Raw genomic sequence first — 19963 nt, forward strand, 5'->3', positions numbered from 1 at the left:
ACACAGGGCCTACAGTTATATGTGTCAGATAAAGAGCGCATTTGTGTTTGAGTGAGTATCACTGCTGCATTTGTTCACCTTTTGTCCCACCATTTCTGTGCTCCCCTTACCCTCCCAAAGACAGATGAACAAACAAGACAAAAGGAAATGAAATTCTTTAAGATATGTATATTTCCTAAAACTCTACGAATGTTGTATGGAGGCATACTTCAGGTGGCAGGGCAATTGCTTAACAAGCACAGTTCAAATTCTAGTACCAACAATAACAAAAAAAAGACATGAGTCAAGTTAGGAGAGATGGGGGGAGAGAAATGAAAGTGGTAATATCGATCAAGATGCACTGTACTCACAAGCTGACATGTTAAATTGGGAGAAAGAAAGAAAGAAAGAAAGAAAAAAGAAAGAAGGAAGAAAGAAAGAAAGAAAGAAAGAGAGAGAGAAAGAAAGAAAGAAGGAAGGAAGGAGGGAAGGAGGGAAGGAAGGATTACTTAAATTACAATTACTTAAAGATATTTTTAATATAAAAATGTAAAAACAAAGTCACCAAATCTCAATAACAGTAAACAGATACTATGTATACATAAGGAAAAAATATCAGTACAGCTTAAGAGCATTTGCCTTTGTACTTACCTCTTTTGCCTGCTGTTACCTGGATCGCTTTTTCCCAACTAAATTGCTTTGACTAAGTCACTTTAAACCAAGTCTGGTTCAGTGAAGAAACCCTTTGGTTATTCATTGTACCACATGGATTTTCATCAGAGTTAAAATTAGTACTGAGAAATGTGCCTCTGATGGGAAGGGAATAAAAAAAAAAATCCTGCTTACTCAAGACAGAAAATGGAAGACCCAAGTGTTAGGGCATGGAGAGTCGGTAAGGAGAATACCAGTGATTTCTTAACTACCAAATGCCATTATTATTCTGAAACTGCCAAGATTTGACTAATGTGAAATATAAAAATAGTGCCAGTGGTCATACTTTGGATTTACATTTTATATTCAAGCAAGACATTTCCAGACTCAACTTATCCATGTTGGCTTGGCTGGCTGCAAATGCTAGAGGCAACAATGCTGCCTTAAATCCCAATTATGAATTGATTTCCATGAGTCATCTGTCCGGAAATTTTAAGCAGACACTGTAGCATTCCCTGCGAATAGCCTCTAGACTATGGAGTAACAGAAAAAAGGCAGCAAGAATCATCTGCTAGTATGGCTTGAAATAGGTTCTACTTGGTTGACTAACTTTCTTGTTGTTAATTAATGTGCCCCACACATTCATTTCTCCTTTAACTATATTAGAAACATATTCTAACGAAGACAAGATATGATATCTTTAAAAGAAAAACTCCTTTGTGTGTGTACCAGTACTTGAACTTGGAGCCTTGTGCTCTCGTTTGTCTTCTTCACTCAACACAGGTTCTCTACCACTTGGACCACACCTCCACTTTTGGCTTTTTGCTGGTTACTTGGAGATAAGCGTCTCACAGACTTTTTTCAGCAGAGATCTCTTTTTTGTACGTTTTTTATTGTAAAAATGCTGAACAGAGGGGTTACAGTTACATGAGCAAGGTAATGAGTACATTTCCAATTGAACATTGTTGCCTCCTCCTTTCCAACAGAGATCTTTAGATCTCAGCCTCTTGAATAGCTAGAGTTACAGATATGAGCCACTGGTGCCCAGCTTTATAAACCTTTTGAAAGTATTTTTCTCTTAAATGGGAAGGGTAAGTGCAATGTTATTCTGTGTATTCTAAATACAAATCACCTATAGGAACTTAATGTAATCTAATTCAGTGCCTAGTAGAACTTTAGTTAGCCTGACCACAACTTCACAGCTTAATTCCAAAGAAATGACAGGCTTTTCATCCATGTGTTTCCATTCATCCTTTACAGGTAGTTGACCCATGCTAGGCACTGGGGATATGAGACAAGGAGAAAACAAAACCTGGACGATGTCTCTGGGACTTGGAGCAACGCCTGAAACAATGTCTATAGATAATAAATAAATCTGATGAAAAGGGGAGGGGAAGAAGAGAGGGAGTGAAGGACAGGTTTCTTTGCTTAACAACTTATAAATCAAGGGTGACATCTATCAAGATGCATTGTACTCATAAATTGAAACCCCTTTGTACAATGACCTAATGATAATTTGATAAGCATATACATTTTGAAGTAATAACTTACAAATCTTTGCACACAGTCATAGAAAACCCTGGGTTGGAGGCAGTCTTTACACAGTGTGCTCCTTAACTGCTCAGAACCCAGGAAAAGTTATTTCTCTTCCATGGGCTTTCATTTCCTCCCAGCTGAATTGCTGGACTTGTGTTTCCACCTCTGATTAAGATTCTAGAATGCTGTGATGAATGCTTTACCCTCAGAGCTGTCTTTCATGCACATGTCATCCTGAGCCAGAGACAGCTCACCTTTTCCTTCACTCTTGCTCTTCCCTAAGAAGCCTCATTTCTGAGGACAATCACTTTCCCCTTTCAGGTCTCATCTTGCTTCCCAAGAATAAACATTACTTTCTCATTTTGTCCTGGCCTTCCTTTTTCCTGTGTTTCCTCTGTGGTACTGGGGGGAGGGAGGGAGTTACGAAGGCTTGGAATCAGGACCTAATGCTCTTGTTTGGCTTTTCTGCTCAAGGCTGCTCTACTGTTTGAGTCACACTTCCACGTCCAGCTTTTTACTGGCTAATCCAGGTTAAGAGTTTCTCCCATGGATTTTTCTGCCTAGGCTGGCTTTGAAACACAATCCTTACATCTCAGCCCTCTGAGTCATTAGGATTATAGGCACGAGTCATTGGTGCCTGGTAGTACTGGAGACTGAACTCAGGACCTTGTGCATACTAGGTGAGTGCTCTACCACTGAACCTTGCCCACCTTTCTTTTTTTTTCTTTATTTAAAGCTAGAATTGTCAGTTCAATTGTGCCTAAATTGCACAATGCATGAGGCTGTAAGATTAACTGGGGATAGAGTCTTCTCAGAAAAGCTACTTAGCTGTTGGACTCGCTCTTACAGGGGTCTCCACTGAAATCTGAACTGAATTTAGGGGAACAAAAAGATTTGGATGTTAAGACTCAGCTGCAGAAAACAAAAGGTCCTGGTCTATCTTGCTGAGTAACAAGCATTGAGATTGCTAACATGACTTTCCTATCTAGGATATGTTTCTGACTTCTGGGCTTCCATTAAAACTCCTTGTATGACAATTACTACCTTTTGCTTTTTGCAAAATGTCACAGAACCTATTTAGCCAACAGATCACCTTCTGCAAGGCTGCAGCTTCTCCTCTGTTCACTTTTGCGTTCCTCGCTTAGATGTTGGAAGAGATGAGTTATTAGCTTAGCCACAGAATGGTTTTTCCTTTTGGCTCTTTTTATTCCTTCTCTTATTGTGACAAAAAAGCCAACCAATACTTCATGGTGGACACTTACATCATGTCCTCAGGGTCTAAATAATGCTTATTTGTTTCCAGCCATCGTTCAATGTGTATACCAGGCTTTGAGCCATTAACTCACCCCTCCCAGTCATACCCATCAAGAACATGGACCACTATATTGTACATTGTAGCTGCAGTTCTGAGGAGGGAGTAAAAGGGGTTCAGAATGAAATACCCAAGGCCTGCATCTGGCAAGGATCTGAGTCAGCAAGAAGTAGAACACTAGGAAGATGTTGCTAGCCCTAGCTGAGTCCTTACTATGCCATTTCAGGCCCTCCATGGTTAAAACTCCTGGTGACACTGTTCACAAGAGCCCTATTTGGTTCATGATATCTAGGTATGGATTGTCATGGGCACAATGAGTTATCTGATGTATTGTTCAAGACTTGATTTAATGAGGAAAAATTGGTAGTTGTTTTTTTATAAGTAATATTTAGAATTAAAATGTTCTGATAAACTTTTCACTAAACTTTGGTAAACTGGTTATTCAATGTCTCCATTTATTATTTCAAGACTATTTACTTAGTAATGGTGTTAAAATAGGTTCTATGTGTTATAGGTAGCAAATCAGATTTTGATTGGCAAGAAATCTTTACTTTTATGCCAGGTTAATCATTAAATTGAGCCTGGAAATAATAGAGTTGATGCAGATAACAGCATTAAATCTATAACAGAAGACTGAATAAAACCATTGGATTATTTGATAATGATCAAACCTATGAGTAACCTATGAGTTAATTCAGTGTGAAAGGATTTTTTAATTAAACTATTCCTCATCTTTAAAAATTCGATTAAATGCTATATAGTCTCTGTAACCATGAACCTGTTATCACTCCATTCTCTATTTTATATCTGTTGCACACTAGTGCTACCGAGAGTAATCACAACCTGAAGGAGAACAATGGCATTAAAGATGCCATGAAACACTTACACTCTATATTGCATCCACAATATTTCATTCATTCATTCAACTTTGACTCCATGACATAAGGCAACAGATCCCCAAAGCTAACTTCATTCTCCACCCTCACGGTTCCTCTGACCCTCAGGAGCTCTCTCCTGCAATTATATTGCCATGTTGCCATGGTAATACATACACAAGTCAATTTCCTCACAAAATTGTGAGTTCTTTAAGTCAGGGACAACTGCATTTCATTATGAAGTAATAGAAAACATATTGTTTAAAGACAAAGCTGACTGCACCATCTTCTACACATTCAGACCAAAATGTCATCGAACTATTCTCTTCAGCCTGAGACTTTCTAGGAGAGAAAAAAGACTGAAATTGCAAGAGGAAGAGTGGACAATAAGTTGTTATGCATAATACAATAGGAAAATGAGTTTTCTTGGGCTTAAAGATGAGCTTGCAACCAAACTGAAAAAAAAGTCTGGATAATGGCTTACAAAATATCTGTGGGAAAGGACCAGTTTTGGGTGGGTGGATGTGGCTTAATATCCAATCATGAGTGATTAATTGCTTATAAATGCTTATTCATAATTTCTGTACTTTCCACATGAAGGACAAAAACCAGACCACACTGAGTAACACTGGTCTGGAGAGAAGAATTCACAGAATTCTCAAGAATAAAGATGCTAATTTAAGATGTTGTTGCTGATTTACCTGGACCTTTATGCTCTATGTCACCACATTTTTGAATTGTGATTGACACACAGATGCTCTGTGAGAATGGACTTTGTACTGGTTTTTGGAAGGATAGTGGGGAGAAAAAAAAAATGAGAGATTTCTATAACCTGGTCAATGTTGGAAAGAGACAAGAGAATGTGCTCTCTCTTTCTCTATACATATATATTTGTATGTGCATATATATATATATATATATATATATATATATATATATATATATATATATATATCATCATGGGGCTTGAACTCTGAGCCTGGGCTCTGTCCCTGAGCTCTTCAACTCAAGGCTAGTGCTCTACCACTTAAGCCACAGTGCCACTTCTGGTTTTCTGGTGGTTTATTAGAGGTAAGAGTCTCACAGACCTTCCTGCCTGGGATCCTCAGATCTCAGCCTTCTTAGTAGCTGGATTACAGGTATGAGCCACCAGCTCCTAGATGAACGCAATATATTGTGATGTATGAAAGTTCAGTAAAAGCTGAAAGTTCAGTAAAAGCAAATGACTGAGAGCAGAAGGACTTTGAAGATGTAATCTCCTTCTCTAAAGATCACCAAAAGAAATTCATTTAAAAAAGCAAAGTTGATTGTTCATTGAAATAAAGGATATTACTACTTCAACAGAGTCTTAGTCTCTTGAAAGGACCATTACAAAGGAAAGACATTTTTTAAGTAGGACCCTCAATGTGGGAGCTTGATTACAACTGAGCAGAGTTTGTAATATATCGTTTAAAGCTGGCAAAGCAAGTAAGGAAAGAATTTGAAGGAAGCCTTGAAAAGCAAACAGTCCTTTTGATAAACTCAGGTGAACAATGTATAGTTCTGAGAACGAAGCTGTTTACTCTGATGTATACTACTTGAATAGTCTACTGTTGGGATAAATAAATCTGAGAACATTCATGAGACAAATGACCTCCTAGGTAAGAATTCCCTAGAAAAATAGTCAGTTTAATGAAGAACTTTGAAGAGTAAAGACATTCTAATAGACAACAAGCTGAAGGTTTCATTTGTGAGTTACCAGCATATGAAAACCCTGTAGATACATTTTGATTACTCAGAAATTGTGGAATAGGAGTTTGATCTTGTGTGGCATCTGAGTTGTATTTGTTACCCTTAGCATTTAACAATGTCAGACAAATAATATGGATTCAGGAAATACTTCTTCTTTTAGGAGTTTTAGGAGTTTTAACTCAGACCTTGTACTTGCTGGGCAAGTGCTCTATCATTTGAGTCATGCCCCAAACCCTTTTTCCTTTAGTTATTTATCAAGTAGGGTCTCATGTTTCTGCTCAGGGCTAGCTTCATATTTTGATTCTTCTATCTACATCTCCTGAGTAGCTGTAATTACAGGTATGTACCATCGCATCTGGTATGTTGTTTTTATAGCCCCTAGCTAGGCTGGAGCCATGTATGTTTCTTCCATCTCTGCCTCCTGTATAGTTGGGATGTCATGTGTGTGTCACTATATCTGGCCCACTCAGTAAATACTTATATAAAAAAAGAAATGAATAATTAAATGAATGATTGAGTGAATGAGAACACCAGACTAAAAGTATCTAATCCAAGTGTTGAAAGATCTGATATTTTAATACTCACTCTCATAATGACCTCTTTTAGAATAATCTCTTTCTTTCACTTGGAAGGCTGAGGAAAGAGGCTTATAAGTTCTACTGAGTTTGACCCTGTATTTTTGTCTTTGTGTGTGTATGTATGTGTGTGTGTGAGAGAGAGAGAGAGAGAGAAAGGGAGGGGAAGGGAGGGGAAGGGAGGGGAGAGGAGGAAAGGAAAGGAGGAAGAGGAAGAGGAAGGGGGAGGAGGGGAGAAAGAGGAGAAAGGGGAGAAAGGGAAGGTTAAGAGGAGAAAGAAGGGGGAAGGGCCCACGATATAACCCTTGTTTTCACTGTATTTGATGTTGGTATAATTTGGGGAGAGGAAGGGAAAAAAACAAATTGTTTAAAAAAGGATACAGGTGGACCCATTGCAACAATGAGATGTACAAGACGCTATATTGAAAAACGAACTTTGCAATTAGGCAGGACGGGGTGTGGGGGGAAGGGATGTAGTTGTGGAGGTGGGAAGGAAGGGATGGTAGGGGAAAAACAAAGGAGGAGGCAACAATGCTTGATAACAAATGTATTCATTACCTTGCTCATGAGACTGTAACCCCTCTGTACAGTATTTTCACAATAAAAAAATCTTATTTACAAAAACAAAGAAGGGGGAAGGGGAAGAGCTAAGGAAAGGAAGGAAAGTGGAAGAAGGAAGAGGAAGGGAGAAAGGGGAGAGAAGGGAAGGAGACACGCTTAATAAGCTTCAAGACATGAATCTTTCAGCATGTCTGCATCCCTAGACCCACGGGGATCTTACATAACTTGCTTTTACACTGGTTAGAAATCAAGTCTTTCAGCATTCCTGTATGAAAAGTAAAAGAGAGCAGCTACAAAGAAGTGGTATCTGCCTATGAGTAATCCAGAGCTCTGAACTCAGATCCCTCTGTGATGTCCTTGATTGGAATTTTCCCTTTGTACTCTTTTTAATTTCTGCTCAGAAAGACCCACTGACTTTGTAACTCTCTGGTGGAGCTTTCCCTTTTCAGACAGGCAGCAAATTCAGCTTTGCCTAGGACCTTCATTTTGGTGGTCTTTGTTTCTTAATGCTTAATAAATTTTCAATAAACTCAGAGTCTGGAGAAATAAGTAAGTCGATGGTTAGTAAATCCAACCCTTTAGTCAATGAGATTTTAATATTATGGTATGTTTCTCTAAAACCGTGGACAAGGCCTATAGAAAATTAAAATTTATAATAGTACACTTAACAAAATGCATTTTAAAAATCTGACATGTAGTGTCAGTCTTTTATGTATATGAATGCACTCTAAACAAATATTCACACCTCTTTTATTTTTTAATAAGTATTACCTTTGAGTAGTTATACAAAGGGGGCTTCAATTCAACCTGGCAGTTCATGAGTATAATGCATCTTGACAAATATTCAAACCTTCTATGGAAAATGGCATGACCTATTTCAAAACTAGAACTGCCCAACCCCTACTAGAAAATTCAACATTGGTCGTGAGTCCAGAACTGTCGCTGCTGATGGTGCTCGAAAGATGTACTTTGCTTTCTACTACTTCATTAAAATTTCATTGGATGCTCAATAGGAAGTGTACTCATTACCTTACTCATGTAACTGTAACCCTTTGTCTAGTATCTTTACAATAAAAAAAATTTCATTGGACAGCTTTGTGAAACAGCAGCATTTTTTAGCTCCTCTAGAAGGTAGAAGGCATGCTCCTACAAATGTAATCAAACAGGAAAAAGGAATAGGATGAGGGTGCCTAGTAGAAATCAGGGGAAATTGTGAATCTGATTTAGCTGCCTCACAGGTGCTTCAGAAGAAAGAGCTATAAGCAGTTGACCCCAGGAGACAGGAGACTGCCAGTCTGAACACTCAACGACCATTCCCGCAAATAGAACTATACCAGGGGGTCTGGATCTTTGTAAGTTGGGACGTGGCTGTAGCATTTTTTAAGCCATCTCAGCCACAGATCGTGTTTATGTTCTTCAAGCAGAAAGAGAAAATCTAGCTCTGTATTGTTAGACTCTATTAGGTTTGTTTGCTTCTCCATCTGAGTTTGGGTTTCCAGTCTGAGAGTCTGCATTTCAAATGTTCTGTGAGAGTATGCAGTTCATTTATTTTTAATTAAAATTTTACAAAGATTATAAAACCGGCATGAAGATGAAAAGCAGATAGTACAAATTACATATGTGATGTGGTGGGCATTAAAAATTCACTCACTCAGATAATTTGGGCAACATCATAGTGAACAAGGGTGAAAAAACCCATAGTTCCAACTTTGTTCTTTTTTATTATCCTACTAATTGCCCCAGAGCATCATTCTAAAACATAAAGGGTTTTTTTTTGGGGGGGGGGGTTCGGGGCTACTAGTCTACTACTTTCTAACTGAGTCCTGTAAATAAATGATATCTCACTAATCAGTTACCTGTCATCATATTAAAGAAAAAATACATTTTATAATCACTATAAAAATGAATGGACCTTGAACTGATAATAGCAAGCTGTGTGCCAGGACCTGTAGGAATGGCAATTATGTCCAGAAGAGCTACAGGATTTCGGGCATCTGACATGACTTCTATTCTGATAGACAGACAGACCCTGGACATGAACCCACAGTTCAAAAGGGAAAGACCTTGAATTTAAAAATCCCTTTTAAATTTGTGATATGCCTCTTCTTTCAAAAATCCACAGAGATAGAGAGCAATAGTTCACAGAGTACAGGTTTAGAAGGGTGAATAGACCCTACCCCAGGTCATTCTAGAGGTACAGATGACAGAGAAAACATTGGAATCAGCTCTAAATCCTACAGACTTGATACCACACAAAGCAGAGATTCTAGCAAAATGATGTGTGGAGAGCGGAAGGAGGGGAGGGAGGGAGAGAAGGAGGAAGAGATATGGAGAACAGAAGAGAGAAGAAGGAGAAATAGTCAGGACACTTCTACAAAAAATGTAAAACCCTGTACCTTCCTACCTCTGTTTCAGGCATGTGCAGTTATATCAAATGAACAACTCAATTCCATATTCTTGAAAAAAGAAACATAATACCCACCACGGAATATTAAGATTTGTTTATCTGACTATCACTGGCCTTGCCAAATAACTTATAGCAACTCCTTAAAATCAAAGCTAAGTTTTTTCCTAAAGATGTCTACAAGGAGAAGAAATCCAGAAGACAAATATACGCTCTGCCTTTCCTAAATATCACTCAGGCAAAAAGCAGCAGTCTGAGAAATAACAAGTAGTTCAGAAATCAAGGTGATGATAAATGCAAGAATCTACATTCGTTTAGAAAAACAATCACAGCAACTCGGAAAAACTCATTAAAGCAATCCTCCTCTAGGAATTAACAAACAAACCGTACATTTACTGCTGGATTCTTGTTCTTACTAGAAGTAATCTTGGATGATGTGAGGATTTCCCCTCTGATCAGAATTGACATGCTTTAGTCATTTTAGACTTGAAACCTGTGCTCCCTGAAGTCCAGCGGGTTCCCCATTGAAGTGGCCAGTGGTATCACTGGACAGTAAGCTGGCCCTGGAGCCTCCAGACTTAGTTCTCTGGTTACCCCACATTCCCCCCCTAGAGTTTGGTGGCACCCCCTAACATTCCTTACTACATCATTTTTCTATTTAAATTTCCACACTGGCCTTATTCTTCGAACATTCTTCAACAGAGCTGCACACAAAGTTCATCCTTCCTATGTTAGCCAATGTGAGATTCTAATGACACCACTAACCACATGTCACCCCTTAATTAAAATGCTCCAAGGACTTCCCATTGCCTCCATCCTGTAAGCAAAACTCCCTGTAAAGACCCTGGGCCCAGACTTGATCATAGAAACCCTCTGTGCCCTATATCCACTCATGATCTAGCTAGCTTTCTCCCCCCCACCTTTCCATCATTCCCATTCCTCCAGCCCACCAGCTTCTTTCTATCACTCAGACCCACCAGACTTCTTCTCACCTCAAAAACTTTACACATGTTCTTTGTCTTCTTCACATACTAACCTTAACCTTCCAGTCCTCTCCATCTCAGGGAAATGATCGGTGACTCCTAGAGTTGGACCTCGACTACCCTTCATATTGTCCTCTTTCATTTTTTACTTTCCTAGTTTACACATGTCCAGGAAATTATTATTTGGTTTGGTTTATTTGCACCACTGTATGTTGTTTGCTTCCTCCTATGCAAAAAATAAAAACACTTGCAAGTAGGGCTGGAGACATAGCTAAAGTAGAAAGATCGCCTGCCTAACAAGTATAAGGCCCTGAGTTCAATCTTCTGTAACACAAAACAAAAATTAAAGAGCTTGAGAGTAGGAAATCAGTAACATTCCCAGCAACTGACACAGTACCAAGAACATAAGAGATATTCAGTAAATATTCACTAAGTGACTAAGTTCTAAAAGATTTTGAATACTTTTCTATTGAGTTTTATCATTAATTCTATTTCTTTTCTAAAAGGATGAATGCTTATTTGAGACAATGTGGGAGGAAAACAAGGATACAAAAGAGGGGTTGGGGAAACACCTAATAATCATCTCCAAGGATAAATACTACTGACACATTTCACCTTCATGCATTTTTGCGAGGGTGTGGAGAAACTGGAACCCTGTGGCAATGTGCACCCCTTGTGAAAAACAAAGTCTTCTCCAGTCATTAAAACTAGAGCTACTGTATGGTCCAAAAATCCCATTTCTGGGTGTTCATCCAAAAGCATTTCTTTTGAAATCAGGATCTCAAAGAGATTTGTTGCTCCTTTATTTGTTTCAGCATTGTTCACAATAGCTGATAGGTAAAAACAATGTAAATGTTAACAGACACATGGATAAGAAAACATGGTATGTACATTTCATGAAATATCATACATCCTTTAAAAAGGAAGCCATGTCATGTACAGCAACACAGAAAAACTGGAAGATATTATGATAAAGTGACAGAAACACAAACGATTCACAGTTCTACTTACATCTGTTATGTAAGGTTAATGTCACTGAAATTTGAGAGGTGTCATGCTGAGAAAAGGGAATGCAAGCTGTTCTTCAGTTATCCCAAGTAATTTTAAATTTCACCATACAATTTTGTGCTTATTCTTAGCAACACATTACCACATACGTAAATTTTTTAATCAAAAGCATAGATCTAATGTTAGTTTTTTTGTAAATTTTTTAATCAAAAGCATAGATCTAATGTTAGGTTTTAACCATTTTATCTTTTGTAGTTCAAGAGCCCAGACTCAAGCCACCATAAAGCCCCCATTGTCTGAAGGCTCCAAGAAAAATCCCTTCTTGACCTCTTCCCAGCTTCTGATCTCTGATTTATAGATCAATCACTGTAGTACGCGCCTCTCTTGTCCTATGACCTTCTTTCTTGTGTGTGTCTGTCTCTGAATGCTAAAGATAACATATTCACTGACCTTGGGACTCACCCTAACATAGGATGGCCTCCTCTTCATTAATTATATCTGCAATGACCTTATTGGTAAACAAGACCATATTTCTAGATAGGTCAGCCTTGCTTCAGTCCTTTTCAGGCTGTACAGTAAGATTTAGTCTAGGATGATATTCCAGCCCTGCATCTGCCTGTGTCCCTTGTCCCTGACCATCCCGATGATGATGAAAAAGAACAGGTGTCAGATTATTATTATTATTATTATTTCTCCTTCAGCACTACTGAGGACTTCTCTGACCCTAGCAGGTACGTTGGCCATTAGCCCTTAATGAACCAGCTTCCTTCATTTTACTTACTTGAGGCAAATGTACCACTGAGGACTGAAAGCGTCTACCATCCTTTAAGAGATTTGGTTTCTCCATATGTTGACCAAGGACAGCCCTTAGACCTAGCTTCCTATGGGGTCTCCTGTTGCAGGTAGAAAAGCCTAAAGGCTGCTCAAAGACTTGCACACCTTCCCTTTTGAATGTGTATAAAGTGATGAACATGTCCCTGATTTTCTAGGATTCTACTTCATTAGAGGAACAGAAAGAGCTAGAATTTGCTGAGCTAAAATAAAAAAATAAATGTCTAGGCAAAGTCCTCTGCTCATTTCTGTTGTTCCAATTATTCTTCGCTAGGAAAGTATTATGCAATTAGTATCAGAAGATGCTTGCAAATGCAGCAATCATAAAATACCTTCCTCAGAGGCATTGAAGATTTGGGGTTAGAACTGTGCTTTAGAAAGCTTGTTCTTGTAGTAGCAAGCACAGAGGATAAATGAAAGTAGACAGACTAGAGAAAAAATAAAAATTCTTATGAACTTGGGGAACATCAGAGGAAAGAGAGCAGTCACATGACTTTTCTCCAGTTTAACTCCAGTGATACTTTGACTTGGCCAGATTTCAAGGCAATCTGTCATTGATATGGTTTTGACAAATGGTAGAGACAAGTGGAAAACGAATCCCTATCTGAAAAAGACAGCAGAGGAGCAACATGGGGATGTGATAACATACAGGTCTGATGAGGATACTTTAGCTAAGCAACATGTAAAATGTGAAATTTCTAGGTGGCTTACTGTTGTGAGGTAAATCATCCCAGAAGCCACATTTTAAAATATAATATATTGGAGTCTTCATTATAGTTAACAGGCTGCAGGCTGCCAGTTGTTACAAAGGCCTGTAGCATGCAAATACATATAACACAGCTAGGAAACATGCTGAAGAGGAAAGAAATAACAAAAACAATACCAACACGCCAATTCAGCGTGGGAAGCCATGATGACTGGAAACAAGCCGGAGACAGGGCACAGGACACGATCACAGAGACACAGGTGGTATGGAGTCCTGGCAGCTAGGCTGGTTGGGGCCAAAGTAAGTCAGTGCATGGGGCAGATCCTCAGGAAATTCCCAGTCCCAGGCACTGGACTGACAGATGCAGGAACGTATCAGTCCAGTGCCTGACCCTGCCTCCTAGGGTCTGGGCCCGCCCATTACTTGGGAGGCTGGTGATAGGGTGGGGGTCGCGTGGGGGTTGGGGGGAGGTGGAGAGTGTTCTTCCCTAAGCATGAAGACAAGATGCCAGACCTATAATCCACCGTGTGGCCAATACGGCGCTGGCCAGACCTGACCTCCTTGCTTCATTAAGACAGTACAGTGTTATCAGATTCAGCAAGCTTTTCCCCCTTGGGATGAAGACAGACTAAAGAAGGTAAGACACATAGCTTTACAATATTTGAGGAGATAGAGAGCTTTTCACGTTCTGAATAAACCAAAATACCAATTTGTTGTTGTTGTTGTTGCTTATGGTGCCCATACTGGGGCTGGAACTCAGGACCTGGGCTCTGTCGCTGAGCATTTTTGCTCGAGGTTAGTGCCCTACCACTTGAGCCACAGCTCTGCTTCCAGTTTTTTGTTTTTTGTTTTTTGTAGTTTATTGGAGATAAGAGTCTAAGGGATTTTCTGCCCAGGTTGGCTTTGAACTTCAGTTCTCAGATCTCAGCCTCCTGAGTAGCTAGGATTACAGGTATTAGCCACCAGCACCCGGCTTGATGCCAGTGTTCTTGTTATAAAAATATTATAACAATGATCAAAGAAACCCTGAGTGATTATAGTTTTAAGAAATCCTTGCACGTTGACTCTACCCCTTGCAATACTGAAATATCACAAAGTGCATTTATGGCCCAATATGCCATTTTAAAGTCAGGATTCTTTTTTTTTTCAGTATCTACCATTTTTTTTATTTTTTTTATTTTTTATCTTTAAGTAGTTTTACATAGGGGTTGCCATTCACCAAAACAGTTTATAAACACAGCACATCTTGATTGATACCATCCCCTTCAACATTCTCACCCACCCTTCTTATCCCACCTCTCCCCTTACTTACCTTAATTCATGTTATATATTGAATTTTTTGTCATTTAGCAAAGCAGTTTATATATACAATGCAGGCAAAAATTCATTTGTATATGCCACAAATTTGAGAAATATAAGACAATGGGTTGATCAAAGTGGAGGTATGTGAAATAAGTTGAAATGATGACATAGATGAAGATTCAAAGTCAGGATTCTTAAGTGATTTTATTTTGACATTCTAAGAAGAATGTAGCAAGGAAAGATCTTTGTACTTCCCTAGGCACAACAAATACAGCACAGCCCCTTTTGTTATTGTATGTTTATGGAAAAATTCAAATCCAGAAATATGATTCAATTTACAAAGCTTTAACCTTATTTCACATGATGCTGTGCTGTTTGTCCTTAAGACACTTCTGATTAAAGGTTTATTGACTGGATAGATGCTCTCTATTATGTATGACTGTTTGAAAAGAGCAAAGCCAATTCATTAGTTAGAAACCAGCAAAGCATGCAAGGGCTTTGTCCAACTGACAATAAGAGCAAGAGCTGGTGGAAATTTACTGCTGGAAAACATTATCACCAAAAGATATTCACTGAGCTGACAATTTTTGACATTTCCCATGTACCTTGTGAAAATATTTGTGTTAGAATCAGACCTTTCCACATCCCAAATAGCATCTGATTGATTTCTGGGATTTTTTTTTTTCCCAAACGCTGAAAAATGAAATACAAGGAAAACGAGCCAAGTTTCTCTGAATCCACACCCTAAGTCCCTGGATCTATTCTCTTCACCCCTACCCTCTCCACATACCCCAACACTATCAAGGCTGAACCTGGTGTAACCCCTATTTCCATAGCCATGAGGAACATATCATAAGCAAACAAAGATTTGACTAGCACCAATAAAAGCATTACCTATACATAGGCTTCCTCTGACTGGAGGGGCAAAGGTGGGTCCCCTGTGCTTTCAAGACTGGGAAAGATCTCAAATTCCTACTCCAGCCAAATGTTCTTTAGTGCTTGTAACCCTGTCTCCCATCAAGCGCCCTAAGGGATGACTTCTCTGGGGTTGTGGCTATGGTTGCTGTATATGCACTACCCCCAACAGACTTAGTGTTGCTGCAGCCAGGGCTCAGCTTGCCATTCCATCATTCTCCTTCCTGTCCCAACTTCCTCTTCCTCCCTGAGCGAGTCAGATTCCTTGCTATGCTTCCAGGTAAGATGCTTTATTTCAGAGTAATGGTTTGCCTTATCTGAACACATGACCTTGCTAGGTACTGCTCTCCAATGTCTTTTTTTTTTTTTTTGTTATGGGGCTTGAACTCTGGTCACTGGCCCTGAGCTCTTCATCTCAAGGCTAGTGCTCTACCACTTGAGCCACAGCGCCACTTCCAGTTTTCTGATGGTTAATTGGAGATAAGAGTCTCATGGACTATCCTTCCCAGACTGGCTTTGAACTGCAATCCTCAGATCTCAGCCTCCTGAGTAGCTCGGATTTCAGGCGTGAGCCACCAGGGCCATGGCATGTTCTGCCTCCATGAAACACTATATAGCATCCATTCAGAACAAGGGACTCACAGCTCTGAGTAAGCAATGGAATGGCCATTTGTGTGTGGGTTTCTTTCTTTCTTCTTTTTCTTTTTTTTTCTTTCTTTCCTTCTTTGTTTTTTGTTTATCCTGATACTAGAACTTGGGGTGCATCTCACTTGGCTTTTTGGTTCAAGCCTGGTGCTCTACCACTTGAACCACACCCTCTACCTCTGAATTTTTTGCTGGTTAGTAGGAGATAAGAATCACAGACTTCTCTGCTTGAGGTTGGCTTTGAACTGTGATCATTCCATCTCAGCCTCCTGAATAGGATTGCAGGCATAAACCACTGGTGGGAGAGCTGGGCAGAATGTTATTCAGCATTCCTCAATAAATCTTCTGAACATTAATCATAGAGTCTATTTCCAGGGAAACCCAGCCTAAGACAATCTCATGAGCCTTAGATTCTTGGACAATTCATATAACAGCACTTACTTTTTAGGGTAGCTATGGGGGATTAAATGAAAAAGTACATAGTAATCCCTTGGTCCATGGTCTACTTTGTAAAATTTTCAGTAAATGCTTCTTGTGTGGTCCAATTACAAGTTAGCTCTTAGTTTGCTTGTCTATCATGATATCACTATCATGAAGAATCTTGTCCTTCAGGGTCCCCTAAAACTAGTGCTGCAAGAGGACCTTCCTTATATTTGCCTCCAATATGAAAGTCTTTGGTCCCGAGCCTTTTGGTTTCAACTTCAAGCCTCTGAAATGTTTTGTGATGTCTTTGGCCATGGAAAAAAGTCCCTAAAGAAATGATCTAGGATTGAAAGTGTGGTGAACTTCAAATTCTTTGAGATCCGGAGCACCCTGCCAGATTCTCTCCTAAAATAACTATTTGGGAACCTGTTACTAACCTCAGCAAAATGAATGTCCAATATGAGCATTCAGTTCCCAATCTGGAAGCTATAGAATTATCTTTGGAAGAATATCAAATAGGAATTCTCTGTTTTCTTCTAGGTGTGCCTCAGAAAGATAGCGAAATAATAATTCTCATTTTTGTTGGTTGGTGATGGGGCTTGAACTTAGTGCCTAGGCACTGTCCCTGAGCTCTTTTGCTTAAGACTAGCACTCTACCACTTTGAACTACAGCTTTACTTCTGGTTTTTGAGTGGTGAATTGGAGATGTCTCACAGAGACTTTTCTGCCCAGTGTGGCTTCTAACCGTGATCCTCAGATCTCAGCCTCCTGAGTATATATAGCATTATAAGTATGAGACACCAGTGCCTGGCTCTGATATTTTTTAATTTGCACTAAAAGCACCTTTTCAATGGTCTTCCTCTATCTGAGTAGTGGGCAAGCTGCTGGGACAAGAGGAGTTGGCTACTTAAAAGTAAGTGTTCATTTCTGGGCACCAGTGGTTCATATCTATAGTTCTAACTACTCAGGGGGCTGAGAGCTGAGGACTGTGATTCAAAGCCAGCCCAGGCAGGAAAGTCCATGAGACTTTTTTTAAATAGGTGATTTTTTTTTTGTTTATTGTAACTTGTTTCTGTTCTTTTTGTTTGCTTGTTTTCTTTACTTTTCTTTTTGCCATTCCTGGGGCTTGAACTCAGGGCCTGGGAACTGTCCTTGAGCTTTTTTGCTAAAGCTAGCACTCTACCACTTGAGCCACAGTGCCATTTCCAGCTTTTTCTGTTTATGTGGTACTGAGGAATCGAACTCAGAGTTTCATGCATGCTAAGCAAGCACTCTACCACTAAGCCACATTCCCAGCCCTCCATGAGATTCTTATCTCCAATTAAAACTCTGGAATCCACTTAACCACCAAAAAGTTCCAGGAAAGGAAGGAAAGAAGGAAGGAAAGGATGGAAGGAAGGAAGGAAGGAAGGAAGGAAGGAAGGAAGGAAGGAAGGAGGGAAGGAGGAACAGAGGGAGGGAGGGAAGGAGGGAGGGAGGGAGGGAAGACAAGAAAAAAAGGGAGAATGAGAAAGAAAGAAGAACGGAAAGCAAAGGAAAGGAAAGGAAAAGCTCAGAGACAGTGCTCTGGCCTTGAGTTCAAGCCTCAGGACACACATGCGTGCACACGCTCACGCGCGTGCACACACACACACAAACAAAATAAACTAAATGTTCACACCTTTCTGTTAAAATTATCCCACCACACTATCCCATGATATGCATCCTTCATTCATCATTCTGATCGCTTCAGTGTCTCCAGAAGGCCCTAAATTCCCTCCAGTCTTTCACCATACCAAGTCTTCCTTGCTTAAAAGCTGTTTGTCATCACTTGACCACCATAAATTCTGTGTCTTCTCTCTCCTATAGAATCCTACGGCAATGAGGGCTTTTCCATGAAGCATACACCTACAATTATTTTCTAGTTTTCTCATTTCATACTTATTTGTTGTGTACCTCTAGTAGAACTGTTAGCTCTTTCAAGGAAGTCACATTCTGCATAAATCTGCAAATGATACTGTGAGAAAACAGTGAACTTCTGGTGGATCTCTTCCAATGGCTATTGATTCCCTTGTTAGTCCAGAAAATCAAATGCAATATGTGTTTATCAAGGCAAAGAAAAGGCCTAGATCTTGTTTCTATATCATTTTTTTGTGTCGGTTGTGGAGCCTGACCCCTGTGCCTGGGCGCTGTTCCTCAGCTCTTCAGCTCAAGGCTAGCACTCTACTACTTGAGCCACAGTGCTACTTCTAGCTTTTTCTGTTTATGTGGTGCTGAAGAACAAAACACAGGGCCTCATGCATGCGAGGCAAGCACTCTACCACTGAGCCACCTTCCCACCCCCTCTGTATCATTCTTCTAATAAAAGAAATGGAGCTGTTTGAGGAAAGAAATAATTCTAGAGCTCAGGAAAGGAAACAACAAAGCAAATTTGGAACATCTTTCTGTGTCAGAAAAGCTAAGAAACTCTCAAAGAATAATAGGGGACTGTCCAAAGGATTCAGCCCAAACTTACCATTGAGCACCAAATTGAGTATTAAGTTAAAGAATTCTAAATCCTTGAGTAAAATCAAGATCCATGAGTCTATATTGATAGGGAAATGAATAATCTATCTTGGCCTATTCCAAAGGTTACAAAGAAACTCTCAGATGCTTTCATTTAGAAGCGTTTGTCTGATAATTTTTTTTAGAATTGTAGTTTATCTCAAATTTAATTTTTGTGTAATGTGAAATAAAGATCAAGGTTCTTTTCCCCCTATGTTTATTCAGTTGCTGTAGTACATTTATTGAAAAAAATCCTACTTATTCCATTAAATTACTTTAATATTTGCTTTAAAAAATCAACTAAATGTTTATTCAATAGATTGAATATGCATATATATGTCACAATTGATTTATATGCATCTATCTTACCACATTATTCATTTTATATGTATATGTAATATGTAAAGACTATATGCATTATATATCATTGTATTATACATAATATATTAGCATATCATATGTGTGTAGATGTATTTCTAGACTTCCTATTCTGTTCCGTTTCTTTCTTGTCTTCTCCATATGCTATTGCTCCTGTCTTGATTATTGTGTTCACAAATCCCTGAAATCAAATAGGATTTTTTAAAAGGCTGTTTTGACTCCTTCTTTTCAAAAATACTTTGCCTCACTTTTCGACACTCAACACCCCAAACTTGGTTCTTTAATTCCAGATAAGAAAGGCTGTAGCTTTGGCATCAGCTTCATGAGGACAAGAAGTGTCTCTTGGAGCAGAGCCTTTCCGTGTGGGCTCTACCCAGTACTCTTCTCTGCTTTTAAGGGTTGAACCCACTCCAGTTCTTGCTGGCTTTTTGGTCTTTCTCCATGATTCATAGTGCTTGCCAGCAGAAAGGTAGTAATATACGCTATTTGAACATTAAAAGGAGATTTACCCTTTCCACCCATTCTTAACGATGAATATGAAATCTGTGCTGATTGTTCCCCTCATAGCTACCTGGTGATTCCTGTTAGATGGACAGCCTAGGATCCATCCTGTTCTGTTACTCAG

Source organism: Dipodomys spectabilis, unplaced genomic scaffold (genome assembly GCF_019054845.1).
Source record: "Dipodomys spectabilis isolate Male_0828 unplaced genomic scaffold, ASM1905484v1 ptg000234l, whole genome shotgun sequence".
NCBI classification, from domain to species: Eukaryota; Metazoa; Chordata; class Mammalia; order Rodentia; family Heteromyidae; genus Dipodomys; species Dipodomys spectabilis.